Source organism: Pelobates fuscus, chromosome 10, assembly GCF_036172605.1.
Source record: "Pelobates fuscus isolate aPelFus1 chromosome 10, aPelFus1.pri, whole genome shotgun sequence".
NCBI lineage: Eukaryota > Metazoa > Chordata > Amphibia > Anura > Pelobatidae > Pelobates > Pelobates fuscus.
This window is the reverse complement of record NC_086326.1, coordinates 40,171,630-40,185,428: the sequence shown is the minus strand read 5'-3', so window position 1 is coordinate 40,185,428 and position 13,799 is coordinate 40,171,630. Positions and strand designations below refer to the sequence as shown.

General features: G+C 39.3%; 1 protein-coding gene across 5 annotated transcripts in view; it reads left to right on the top strand.

Moving 5' to 3' along the window:
- Positions 1-4,277: 4,277 nt before the first annotated feature.
- Positions 4,278-13,799, top strand: part of GNB3 (G protein subunit beta 3) — a 36,571-nt gene continuing 27,049 nt past the window's right edge. For 2 of the 5 annotated variants that reach the window (XM_063435155.1, XM_063435157.1), the window contains exon 1: positions 4,303-5,139. The gene's annotated coding sequence lies outside the window, so the exon portion shown is untranslated. Of the gene's footprint in view, positions 5,140-9,447; positions 9,470-13,799 lie in introns of those variants that run through there. The other 3 variants (XM_063435156.1, XM_063435158.1, XM_063435159.1) reach the window with 3 other exon arrangements.

The window sequence follows — 13,799 nt, the reverse complement described above, 5'->3', positions numbered from 1 at the left end:
TTTGAACAGTGGAAGAGACGCTGGGAGAACTGTGTGAGGTCCCAAGGTGCCTACTTTGAAAGGGACTGAGGCGTCATTGTCCTATGTATAATGTTTCTGTATCTTCGACAATAAATGTCTTTATTTTTCATGTAGCGTGGCTGAATACATTCTGTACAGACCTCATATATACCTTATATTATTATTTTAAGTCCAGCCATTCTAAGACCCGGACACTCTAAGACCGGTATTGTGTAAGATTAAGCTTGCCTCATTGTTTGCGAGTTAGGGCTTCTAACCTTGACATGCCCCTAGCATACTTCATTGTCGTGTACTTGTGAGAATCATGCATACTTTATATTGTGTGTGAGTTTGTGTGTATTTTATATGGCATTGTCTGTGCCTCTGTGTATAACTTACAAGGTGCATTATATTGTGCGCGTAATTTGATAGGTTGCGAGCACTGTATGTTCTTTATATTCTGTGTTATATTTTCTGTCTGTGAGTAATGCGTGTACTTTATATTGGATTTTATATTGTTTCTGTGTGGGCCTTAAATGTACATTATATATGTTATATTGCCTGCATGTTCACACTGTGTATACTCTATATCAGGGGTAGGCCAGCGTGTTGCAAAGCATAAGGGGAAATTTAGTCCACAACATCTGGAGTGCTGATGGTTGCCTACCTCTGTATACTTTGTATCGTGTAACATATTGCATGTGTGAGAGCAGGATTTGATCTTTATATTGTGTGCTATATTGTCTGTTTGTGAGCGGTGGCACTATGTGTACTTTATATTGTGTGCTGCTTTATCTTTGTGTTTTGTGCTGTGTGTACTTTATACCCTGTTATGTGTGGACACTTCCTATCCTATATTGTGTAATATATTGTCTATGTGTGAGCACTGCGTGTATTTTATATTGTGTAATATATTGTCTATGTATGAGCATTGTGTGTATTTTAGATTGTGTCATATATTGTCTATGTATGAGCATTGTGTGTATTTTATATTGTTTATTTGTGTGCATTGTGTATTTTATATTGTGTAATATATTGTCTAAGTGTGAGCATTGTGTGTATTTTATATTGTCTATGTGTGAGCATTGTGTATTTTATATTGTGGAATATATTGTCTATGTGTAAGCATTGTGTGTATTATATATTGTGGAATATATTGTCTATGTGTAAGCATTGTGTGTATTTTATATTGTGGAATATATTGTCTATGTGTAAGCATTGTGTGTATTTTATATTGTGGAATATATTGTCTGTGTGAGCATTGTGTATTTTATATTGTGTAACATATTGTCCATGTGTGAGCCTTGTGTGTATTTTATATTGTGTAATATATTGTCTATGTGTGAGCATTGTGTGTATTTTATATTGTGTAATATATTGTCTATGTGTGAGCATTGTGTGTATTTTATATTGTTTATTTGGGTGCATTGTGTATTTTATATTGTGGAATATATTGTCCATGTGTGAGCCTTGTGTGTATTTTATATTGTTTATTTGGGTGCATTGTGTATTTTATATTGTGGAATATATTGTCTATGTGTAAGCATTGTGTATTTTATATTGTGTAATATATTGTCTATGTGTGAGCATTGTGTGTATTTTATATTGTGGAATATATTGTCTGTGTGAGCATTGTGTGTATTTTATATTGTGTAACATATTGTCCATGTGTGAGCCGTGTGTGTATTTTATATTGTTTATTTGGGTGCATTGTGTATTTTATATTGTGTAATATATTGTCTATGTGTGAGCATTGTGTGTATTTTATATTGTGGAATATATTGTCTGTGTGAGCATTGTGTGTATTTTATATTGTGTAACATATTGTCCATGTGTGAGCCTTGTGTGTATTTTATATTGTTTATTTGGGTGCATTGTGTATTTTATATTGTGTAATATATTGTCTATGTGTGAGCATTGTGTGTATTTTATATTGTGGAATATATTGTCTGTGTGAGCATTGTGTGCATTTTATATTGTGGAATATATTGTCTATGTGTGCGCATTGTGTGTTTTTCATGTTGTCTATGTGTGAGCATTGTGTATTTTATATTGTGTATTATATTGTCTATTTGTGTGCATTGTGTATTTTATATTTTGTAATATATTCTCTATGTGTAAGCACTGTGTGTATTTTATATTGTGTAATATATTGTCTATGTGTGAGCATTGTGTGTATTTTATATTGTGTAATATATTGTCTATGTGTGAGCATTGTGTGTATTTTATATTGTGTAATATATTGTCTATGTGTGAGCATTGTGTGTATTTTATATTGTGTAATATATTGTCTATGTGTGAGCATTGTGTGTATTTTATATTGTGTATTATATTGTCTATTTGTGTGCATTGTGTATTTTATATTTTGTAATATATTGTCTATGTGTGAGCATTGTGTGTATTTTATATTGTGGAATATATTGTCTATGTGTAAGCATTGTGTGTATTTTATATTGTGTATTATATTGTCTATTTGTGTGCATTGTGTATTTTATATTTTGTAATATATTGTCTATGTGTGAGCATTGTGTGTATTTTATATTGTGTAATATATTGTCTGTGTGAGCATTGTGTATTTTATATTTTGTAATATATTGTCTATGTGTGAGCATTGTGTGCATTTTATATTGTGGAATATATTGTCTATGTGTGCGCATTGTGTGTTTTTCATGTTGTCTATGTGTGAGCATTGTGTATTTTATATTGTGTATTATATTGTCTATTTGTGTGCATTGTGTATTTTATATTTTGTAATATATTCTCTATGTGTAAGCACTGTGTGTATTTTATATTGTGTAATATATTGTCCATGTGTGAGCATTGTGTGTATTTTATATTGTGTAATATATTGTCTATGTGTGAGCATTGTGTGTATTTTATATTGTGTAATATATTGTCTATGTGTGAGCATTGTGTGTATTTTATATTGTGTAATATATTGTCTATGTGTGAGCATTGTGTGTATTTTATATTGTGTAATATATTGTCTATGTGTGAGCATTGTGTGTATTTTATATTGTGGAATATATTGTCTATGTGTAAGCACTGTGTGTATTTTATATTGTGTATTATATTGTCTATTTGTGTGCATTGTGTATTTTATATTTTGTAATATATTGTCTATGTGTGAGCATTGTGTGTATTTTATATTGTGTAATATATTGTCTGTGTGAGCATTGTGTATTTTATATTTTGTAATATATTGTCTATGTGTGAGCATTGTGTGTATTTTATATTGTGTAATATATTGTCTATGTGTGAGCATTGTGTGTATTTTATATTGTGTAATATATTGTCTATGTGTGAGCATTGTGTGTATTTTATATTGTGTAATATATTGTCTATGTGTGAGCATTGTGTGTATTTTATATTGTGGAATATATTGTCTATGTGTAAGCACTGTGTGTATTTTATATTGTGTATTATATTGTCTATTTGTGTGCATTGTGTATTTTATATTTTGTAATATATTGTCTATGTGTGAGCATTGTGTGTATTTTATATTGTGTAATATATTGTCTGTGTGAGCATTGTGTATTTTATATTTTGTAATATATTGTCTATGTGTGAGCATTGTGTGTATTTTATATTGTGTAATATATTGTCTATGTGTGAGCATTGTGTGTATTATATATTGTGGAATATATTGTCTATGTATGAGCTCTGTGTACACTATATCTTGTTTGCTATATTGTATGTTTATGTGTGTGAGGCCTGTACTGTTAATATACCGTATGTATGTAATATAAACATGTAACAATTTGAAACATGATACTTAACTGATTATATGATGTACACAAGTTAACATATTACCTTTACTAAATACTCATTATTTGATTCTGCTATTTTTACCTTCTTTAGTATTGTGTATAACTATTTTTCTTCCTATATATTCCTTTTAATCTTATATAAACAAAATACATAATATTACAGAAAATATGTAACCTCAAACACTGGATTTTAGATAGAGAAAAAAAGTGAATCTATTATATCTAATATTTTATCATATTTAATGGAGCAGGGGGCTGGATTTATTGAGGAATATTGCAGATGCAGACTCTGCTTTAAATCCCAGATGATGACATTATAATTGTGATCTTTTGTTGTAAATCTAGCTGACAGACTGTAAGCTTCATGGTTCACTACTGCTGTCAGATTTGAGCCTCACACTGACTTCTGGCCCCTTTTCCTATTTGCAAACTGCTTTGCATTTAAGCATTTAACTCCAAATCGGCTTTTAGCCTCATTCCTCCTCCTCTTTCAGCCCCCCTCCCGTCTGTCTCCCCCACCCCCCAGAGATCACACATCACATACCTTTCTACAACACAAAGGGAAGGAGGCAGACACAGGTAGGACCACAGACAGAGGAGGAGATTGGGGGCACAGGTAGACAGGGGGTACAGGGTGAGTGGTACAGACAGGTACCGTGACATAGGGGGTACAGGCAGAAAGCGGTACAGGCTGAGTGATACAAGCTGGAGGTACAGGTACTGTGACATAGATAGGTGGTTCAGGAACACTGACATAGGGGGTACAGGTAGGTGGTACCGATATAGGGTACAGGTAGGGTGACAGACAGATAGTAGAGGCATAGGGTTGCTGCATCGGGGAGAGTGGAAGAGGCAGGGACGGACACCATTGAAGAAAGTATCAGACAGAGTATTAGGGACTGGGGACAGAGTATCGGAGAGACGACAGAGAGATAACAAAGTCACAGGCTGGTGGGAGATGGGGAGAGGATGAAGTAAGGGGTCACAGACGGAAGGATAATTAAAGTAAAAGGACAGAGAGGAGCAGTGAAGGTGCAAAGTAACAGGTGGCAGGACTGAGGAATTATTTAAAGAACTGAGAAAAGAAGAGAGTAACAGAGACAGGGGAGTAACAGAGACAGGAGAGTAACAGAGACAGGGGAGTAACAGGGAAACGAGTAACACAGACAGGAGAGTAACAGAGACAGGATAGTAACAGAGGGAAACGAGTAACACAGACAGGAGAGTAACAGAGGGAAACGAGAATTAGGCAGGATTTGAATACAGTAAAGGGGAAGGAGGAAGGGGATTTGAGTAACAGAAGAAGCAGGTGAGAGTATCAGAGGCAGGAGAGTACAAACCGAAGTGTATCCGGAATCCTTCACAACAGGTGAGAATAACCTGGGGGTGCAGGGTTGTGGGGAGATTTTTTGAATACAAGAAGAGAAGTACTGGTCGGAGCAGTATATTAATCTGAGGGTGATGTTAGTATGAGTGGGTGCTAAGGATTGGGGTGCTCTGTAGGTGATGTTAGTATGGGTGGGTGCTTAGGATTGGGGTGCTGTGTAGGTGATGTTAGTATGGGTGGGTGCTAAGGATTGGGGTGCTGTGTAGGTGATGTTAGTATGAGTGGGTGCTATGGATTGGGGTGCTGTGTAGGTGATGTTAGTATGAGTGGGTGCTAAGGATTGGGGTGCTCTGTAGGTGAGGTTAGTATGGGTGGGTGCTAATGATTGGGTGCTCTGTAGGTGATGTTAGTATGAGTGGGTGCTAAGGATTGGGGTGCTGTGTAGGTGATGTTAGTATGAGTGGGTGCTAAGGATTGGGGTGCTCTGTAGGTGAGGTTAGTATGGGTGGGTGCTAATGATTGGGTGCTCTGTAGGTGATGTTTGTATGAGTGGGTGCTAAGGATTGGGGTGCTCTGTAGGTGATGTTTGTATGGGTGGGTGCTCTGTGGGTGATGTTAGTATGAGTGGGTGCTAAGGATTGGGGTGCTCTGTAGGTTATGTTAGTATGGGTGGGTGCTAAGGATTGGGGTGCTCTGTGGGTGATGTTAGTATGAGTGGGTGCTAAGGATTGGGGTGCTCTGTAGGTGATGTTAGTATGATTGGGTGCTCTGTAGGTGATGTTTGTATGGGTGGGTGCTAAGGATTGGGGTGCTCTGTAGGTGATGTTTGTATGGGTGGGTGCTAAGGATTGGGGTGCTCTGTAGGTGATGTTAGTATGAGTGGACGCTAATGATTGGGTGCTCTGTAGGTGATGTTTGTATGGGTGGATGCTAAGGATTGGGGTGCTCTGTAGGTGGTTAGTATGAGTGGACGCTAATGATTGGGTGCTCTGTAAGTGATGTTTGTATGGGTGGGTGCTAAAGATTGGGGTGCTCTGTAGGTGATGTTAGTATGAGTGGGTGCTAAGGATTGGAGTGCTCTGTAGGTAATGTTAGTATGAGTGGACGCTAATGATTGGGTGCTCTGTAGGTGATGTTTGTATGGGTGGGTGCTAAGGATTGGGGTGCTCTGTATGTGATGTTAGTATGAGTGAGTGCTAAGGATTGGGGTGCTCTGTAGGTGATTTTAGTATGAGTGGGTGCTAAGGATTGGGGTGCTCTGTAGGTGATGTTAGCATGGGTGGGTGGTAAGGATTGGGTTGCTCTGTAGGTGATGTTAGTATGAGTGGGTGCTAAGGATTGGGGTGCTCTGTAGGTAATGTTAGTATGAGTGGGCGCTAAGGATTAGGTGCTGTGTATGTGATGTTAGTATGAGTGGGTGCTAAGGATTGGGGTGCTCTGTAGGTGATGTTACTATGAGTGGGTGCTAAGGATTGGGGTGCTCTGTAGGTGATGTTAGTATGAGTGGGTGCTAAGGATTGTGGTGCTGTGTAGTTGATGTTAGTATGAGTGGGTGATCGATCTGTAGGTGATGTTAGTATGAGTGGGCGCTAAGGATTAGGTGCTGTGTATGTGATGTTAGTATGAGTGGGTGCTAAGGATTGGGGTGCTCTGTAGGTGATGTTTGTATGAGTGGGTGCTAAGTACTGGGTGCTGTGTAGGTGATGTTAGTATGAGTGGGTGCTAAGGATTGGGTGCTGTGTATAAGACGTAAGTATGGGACGTAAGTATGACTGGGTGCTAAGGATTGGGGTGCTGTGCAGATAATGTTGGTATGCGTGAGTGCTAAGGATTGGGTTCTGTGTATGTGATGTTTGTATGAGTGGGTGCTAAGGATTGGATGCTGTGTAGGTAAGGTTAGTATTTCAAAAAAATTGAGGTGCAGTAGGGGCGATATCAATGTGGGAATTTGGGCTGCCGTATTGCTGATATCAATATATAGGTATTTGGGAACAATTCAGATAATAGCAATATGTGAGTATTTTAGGTGATACCAATATGTGGATATATGGGGGTGCAATATTGATGATACCAGTATGTGGGTATGTTGGTGCAGTTTTGGTGATACCAGTATGTTGATATTTGGGGTCTTGTCCACCAAGTGTAAAAATAAGTCCCAGTTATATTGTAGTTTAAGTCACTCAGGTAGCATGCAGCTCATCTCGGGGTGGACTATTGGTAAAGACAGTTTGGCTAGGAGTGGTTATAGTGGGTGCTTAAGACAACACTAGAAGCTGTGATGGCCATGGGGTAGTGAGACATACATGGACCCCAGTTAGACTGGTGACAAAGCACAAGACATTGTGACAACTGGGACTCACTCAGTAGCTGCTAAGAAATTACATGATCATACTGCTGCGCTACTACTGTGAAGGTGCTGCCTAGAATAATAGCACAAAGTATATGTGTACTAATCAACAAAAGCATTGGTTGACATGGGGATTACTCTATTTTCAGACATTAGTAATTTGATTCTCTGTTGGTCTTGTATTATGAGAGATGTATATCAGCTTTGCACAGTCTGTCAGTTCTGTTCAAACAGTGCGTTGTCACTACTTCCAGGCCCCCACATTGATGGCATTTCACAAGTCTGCTCAGCCTGGCAGAGATGGCCTAATATTTTTCCTTCTACGCAAATTGATCTTCGCCATTACAAAATCTGCAACGCCATGCTGGATTTATGGAGACATGACGACTTACAATCTGTTTTGTGCTATTTTGAACTATTATGTCGTTTTAAATCACACATATTTTCCCTTTTTTTTTTTTTTAACCATATTCAGTTTTATTAACGACAGGCACATTTTTATAACTTAATTTAATTAAATGCATTGGGGAAATGTGTTACTATTTGGCTGCCATAGTTTGTTTTGTTGATCAATACTCTCTACTAGCTAGCTGTATATAGATGTATATCACATACAGACCAGGCTTACATTTCTAATGATAGCACAACCTTTATTTTCATAACAATAATGGAATACCTGGGGCATGGGCCAAAGGCTTGAATTGAGGCTATTTTGATTATTGTCAAAAAGTTTAAATTTCATTCCACAGTGGATTTCTAATTTGCCTTTTTTATCTTTTGTTTTCATCTTATTACTCCTCCTTAAACGAACATTATATGGACGCTATGTGAATCCGGTCCAAAAAGCAAGCCTTTTTCTTTTGTACAAAGCACCTGTAAATCTTTTGAAGTTGATTGTTACAAGCAAATTCAGAATAATACTTTTATGTTTTTTTACGCTACCGCTATTATTTCAAGATCTTTATTTCAAGATTGAAAAAAGCTTGGCGCTGTTTACTGATACTTAGTATCTTGTACTTAGTGCCACCACAGACACTTATGCTTGGCTTTACATCTGGGACAATTTGACATTTGCCTATTAGCTGGGCCTTCTTAGATTATTTCACTCCTCCCTTTTGCTTTTGCAAAAACACAGTCCTTCCCCACTCGATGTTCATTTTCTAACGGAGGCCTACGCTTAATAAGCTTTTGGAATGATTCAATACTTTAAGAAAACCTTCCAAAGGATTTATCTACAAGCGACACCAATTAAAGTCTACGGGAGTTTTTGCAGATAATTACATTGGAAAGTAGTTCTAACAGTATTGCATCATTTGGAAAGCTCATTAAATCAAGGCCTGAGTTAGGGCCCATCTGTCAAGGGAGGGACCTTAGCGCCATTAATGCCACCAATTCTGTCACATCATACACCAATGTGTCTCCACGTGTTCTTTAGATTGTAAGCTCGTTTGCGCAGGGCTCTCTTCACCTACTGTTCCCGTATGTCAAACATGTTATATTAGAATTAAGTGTTTGTCTTGGTTTACCTATTGTACAACGCTGCGGAATATGTAGGCGCTATATCAATAATTGTAATTTCTTTCTTCCCTATAGGTTACGTTTTAAGTGTTTGTTCCATTTGCCGTTTTTGAGCATTATCTTTAATATTTTCTTTGTTGCCTGTGATTATGTGTATTTGTCTAACACGTGATCTACTCAGATTACAAACTCTGCTTGGGCACTGTTATTCCCCTAATGCTGAACTGGTCTCTGAAAATGCATCATCTTTGTCCTGTCTTGCCTCCGGTTCCTTATGTTGAATTTCTTGTCCTGTTCAAAGTCACCAGGCTAGCATCAATGTATACTTCCTATTTATTGTGAAACCTCTTGTATCTTGATATCAGATGAATACATTGTAACCTGAATCCTGTACGTTCTGGATCCCTGCTTCATTTAGCTCCACCCACACTCAGATTGCAGTATTTTCCTATTCACTTTGGCTGGTCACAAGTCAATTTACTCAAGGTCCCTTATAGGAAGGGTAAGGTGTGTATGTGCATAATGTTCCTATTACAACATGACATTTATTGATTTCCTATAAAGCGTTCTTACAGGAGGAATATGAGGTTTATCTTGTATCCAGGTGTTTCTTGGAGAATATAAACAATATATGCATCATCCAGGATATTTCATGGAATAAACCTTGGTCGTCCTCCAAACCTAGAGTCATCTGTTTCCAGAAAACAAGTTTCTGTTACTCTAGAGCTCAATGGCAATAGGCATTACCGCACGCCGTCAGATACATGGCATTGTGCATGGTGATCTTAGGTTGGAATTCCATCAGTGTGAGCCTGTGTCTGGACCAGCGGGGGTCTAACCACATAGGGCACAGCCAGGGAAAGTGTAGAAAATAGAGGAATGGACAGCAAGACATATTACCAGTCCTTAAAATAAAGAGACCGTGGAAAGGATCCTGTGAACAGACGGCAAAGTTCTAATATCTTGCCAACAACAGAATATAGGAAAACCAGCATCAACTATTAGCCGGAGATGGGACAGCAGATATCAGGAATGGTGAGGAAAGTCAAACCACAAGCACAGCCACCCGAGTGTCACCTGTAACTCACCAGACAAAGCAGTGAGGATCATGGAAGGACTGTGTACTCTAAATGACAAATACATCCATAACGTCTGTCACATGCGGTTAACGTGATGCCAGAAGATGCACCTGTGCATGCAAATGGTACCACTGCAGGTGAGACTAGAAAGTATCAGAGCATCGTCCAGTAATACGCTACTAGCAAGATCTAAAAAGTTACTTGCCACTGCACATCTGGGCACTAAATCACATACTCACCAGGGCTGCATTTCTACTCGTGAGGGCAACATTTTCACTTAGCAAAGTCTAATGACAGGTGAAAATTGTTAGCACTGATCCAGCATCATTCACCTATTTGTAGGTATAAGGACTGCCGGCAGTGCGCCATGGACAGGTGATTAGTATGCCTACAAACATGTTAGATAGCTGGTATCATCTAATGCACCCTAAGTTAATGCCAAGTTAAACGTTCTGCAATGCTGAATATTCTGCAATGCCGTGTTTATGAATAGAGATTGTGTGGCTGCTTTTATACACCTGTCCGCAGTGGGTGTGGTTGACATAGGCGACTGAATTATTTCAAAGCGTGTCCTACACGCTAGGAGTCACAGTGCGAATACAACCCGTACATACATTATCTGTATTTATAAGTGGTCTATATGCACAGGACTCGTATATACATATTTTACTGGTATATGCAATACTTAAATGTGTGTGTGTATATATATATATATATATATCACTAATGCATACACTATTATTGCAGTATTTATAACTTAATTACCTATTATTACCTTACTATGTTACGTGTGTGCATATTACCTGTATACAATATCTGTGGATATATTAATTATGTGTCTATAACCTTTATAAATGACTCTATGATGTTTATGTTTCTTGTGTCTGTACATTAATCTTACACAGTACTTTGGAAATTAGTTTTATTTTTTTTTTTTTTTTAATTCTTTATTTTGGTAGTGCAGATAGTCACAATATTTCGACAGTCGCCACAACAGCGTATTTCAAGTGTTGCACATGGTATGCAGTGGCATGAAACATTTGCACAATTTTTTATATATATAACAGCTTAATAAACAGGCTTATGATGGATCTATTTACAGTATGATCAAGTTGAGTATTAGGTATTACATGCCTGAGAGGGACTAACAGTCGTACATATGCCAGGATTATATTCGTTGAGAATCTTGCTTTAAAGCTGAAACGAGTAGGGTAAAAGGCTACGTGTAATCAGGCTTATGGCATAGGCAGTAGCTGCCAATATTGTTAAGGTGAGTGTTGAGGTAGCCTATGTGTACTTGGTAGGATATAGTATGCAGAGGCGTGACTGAGGATATAGACAAGACACATGCAATCTTATTTTTAGCAGGGCCCTGCAATCAGGTTCATGCTGAGAAGGAGATAGGACTAGTGAAACAGGCATCCAAAACAGGTTTCTAGAACAGGCTTATATAAGGAAGTTTCTATTAAAATAAAGCAAATATATGAAACGCTATGTTTGTCATTGGTACCTCATTATTAAACATGCTAGGCTATAAGGGTATTAAACATTGCTTGGGGACGAAGGTGAAAGAAAAAACATAAGGAGAAAAGGCAATCATATGGGGAAAATATAAGAAAATACCACTGGCGGTAAGGAACTGGAGAGCGTGTATGGCTCTAGTCCGTGTGGCTGACCGGTTGTAGAGACAGTTCAGCCTATGCCTGACAAGTAATTTCCCGATAGCCGGGGAGAGTGACTTCTGTTTTCAGGCTGCGGAGTGGGTTGTAAAGCAAGTCCATTCCCTGGCGTCGGCAGTTCCCGGTGTGTTGTATGTTGCCTTATGTGCCACCATGTCAGGGCCGTCTTCGTTGCCGCTGTCTGCTTCTTCATCAGGTGGTTCCGACCTCTTGTGGGTGAGTACTCGCTGACATGTTGGTGGGAGGTCGGGCCGTTGCGTGTCCGCCTGTGTGCTTGCCGGTTCTCCTGGGCCTTTGGTGAGATCTTGCAGCCATTGTCAGGTAGAGTGCTGGGCCTTAGGGTCTGTTCGGTGGTATTGCTTTTCTGTGCGAGGGGGCTGATGTGTGCGCCCGTTTCGTGCTCCCGCCATGCCGGCCTTTGGCGTTTGCGCTGCCTGGTGGCCGCCTGGAAGGCCAGAGCTGGGTGGTCGTAGTGACGTCTGCGGGTGATTGGTCTTAGCCACGAGGCCACTAATTGTGTAGCCCGCTGGTAGGTCATCCCCCTGTCCACCAATGTTGTGCAGAATTGTAGGCACAGCTGGTCTAGGGCCATCAGAGGGTGGAGTGCGGCACGGCTGACCGCTGGCTTTTTCCTGTGTCTTGGCTGGGCGGTCATTTTGGCTGGGCCTCAGGCGCCTCGCTTGTTTGCACGTTATGTGGTCTGGGTATCTCGCTCACCGTTTAGGTACTCTTGGGTCGGTCGTGTTGTGTCCGTCGCTTGGTGGTGCCGGGATATCCCTCACCGGCCAGGGGGGGTAAACGGGGTCTGGAGGGCTGCAGCGTTTTCCCGCTGAGTTGTTGGCGTGGAGGTCGGCCGCCACTCCCGCGCCTGCATATGTTGGTAGGCCGCAATCCCGTATTTGCCCCAGGTCGCTACTCCGAGCTCGGCAATCCGGCAAATTGAGTCTTGGGGGTCACCCCACTACTCTGCTGCTTCGTTGTGGAAGGTTTGGTGAGGTAGTTTTGGGGGAAAAGTCGCTTGTTAGCCGGTTTTCGTACGGAGCTCTGGTTCTGGAAATTAGTTTTATATACTGTTTTATATATTGTCAATATGTTAGTTTTAAAGAGGAATCTTCGCTTCCCAGGATTTTTACTATTTTGTTTACGTATCCCTAAATTTAACATATATGTATTAGTGAGGTGTAAAATTTAAATTAAATGTAGAAAATCCACACCTGTTTATCCTGTTTATCCTGTAACATCTTAGCTGCCTGTCAGTCATTGTTATGAGCCCCTTCATGGCACCTGGCAGTCAACACAAAGAAAGCAGACAATAAAATAGTATCATTGCTTTTCTTGATTTGCAATGTTTGTACTAGTTTTGCCTTATCTGAATTGGGTTTTGAAATTATTTGTAAAAAAATTTACAAGAAAATTTAGTGTCATGAGAAAAAAAAGGGTTAAATTATTTCTCCAGCCAAAAACAGAGTTTTAATAAATGGATGGAGTAATCCTTGTTGGCATGTCTTCATTTTAAAAAACAAAACAACAATAACAACAAAATAATAAACTCCTCTTTTTACCCCATGACAAGGCCAAGTTCCCCCTCAGCCCAATCCTATTCTGTTAATATCATTCCCTCTCACTGCAGGGGGTGGGACGTGTGGGAGCCTGTTGCCAGCGTGCTATTCATGCTGATGATAGACGTCCATTATGCACCAATCTAACATTAGCCAGCTTGGAACTCTTGTTCCAGACTGGGAATTATGCAGATGGAGGTGGATTTACACCCCGACAGCAAAGATCTTTAACTCTGCATGTGCAGCAAATACAGACTCCAAACACCATGACCACTTAGAAAAGTGGTTCTCGGAGTTCCCCTTTAACACAAGTTATAAGTTGATTTTCAATGTTTTATTCAGTGGTGTTAAATCCTGAAGAGTCTCGGAATTCAAGGAAAGTAAGGTTTGAAGAGCTCTTGTTCATCAAACATTTCAACATACTGATTGGTGCTCTTTAAGACTAGCCAATGGGCAGCCTCTGGTGTGATTTGGATAATGAAGAGGATAGTAGAAACCTTGTAAATACTTTGATTTGGCT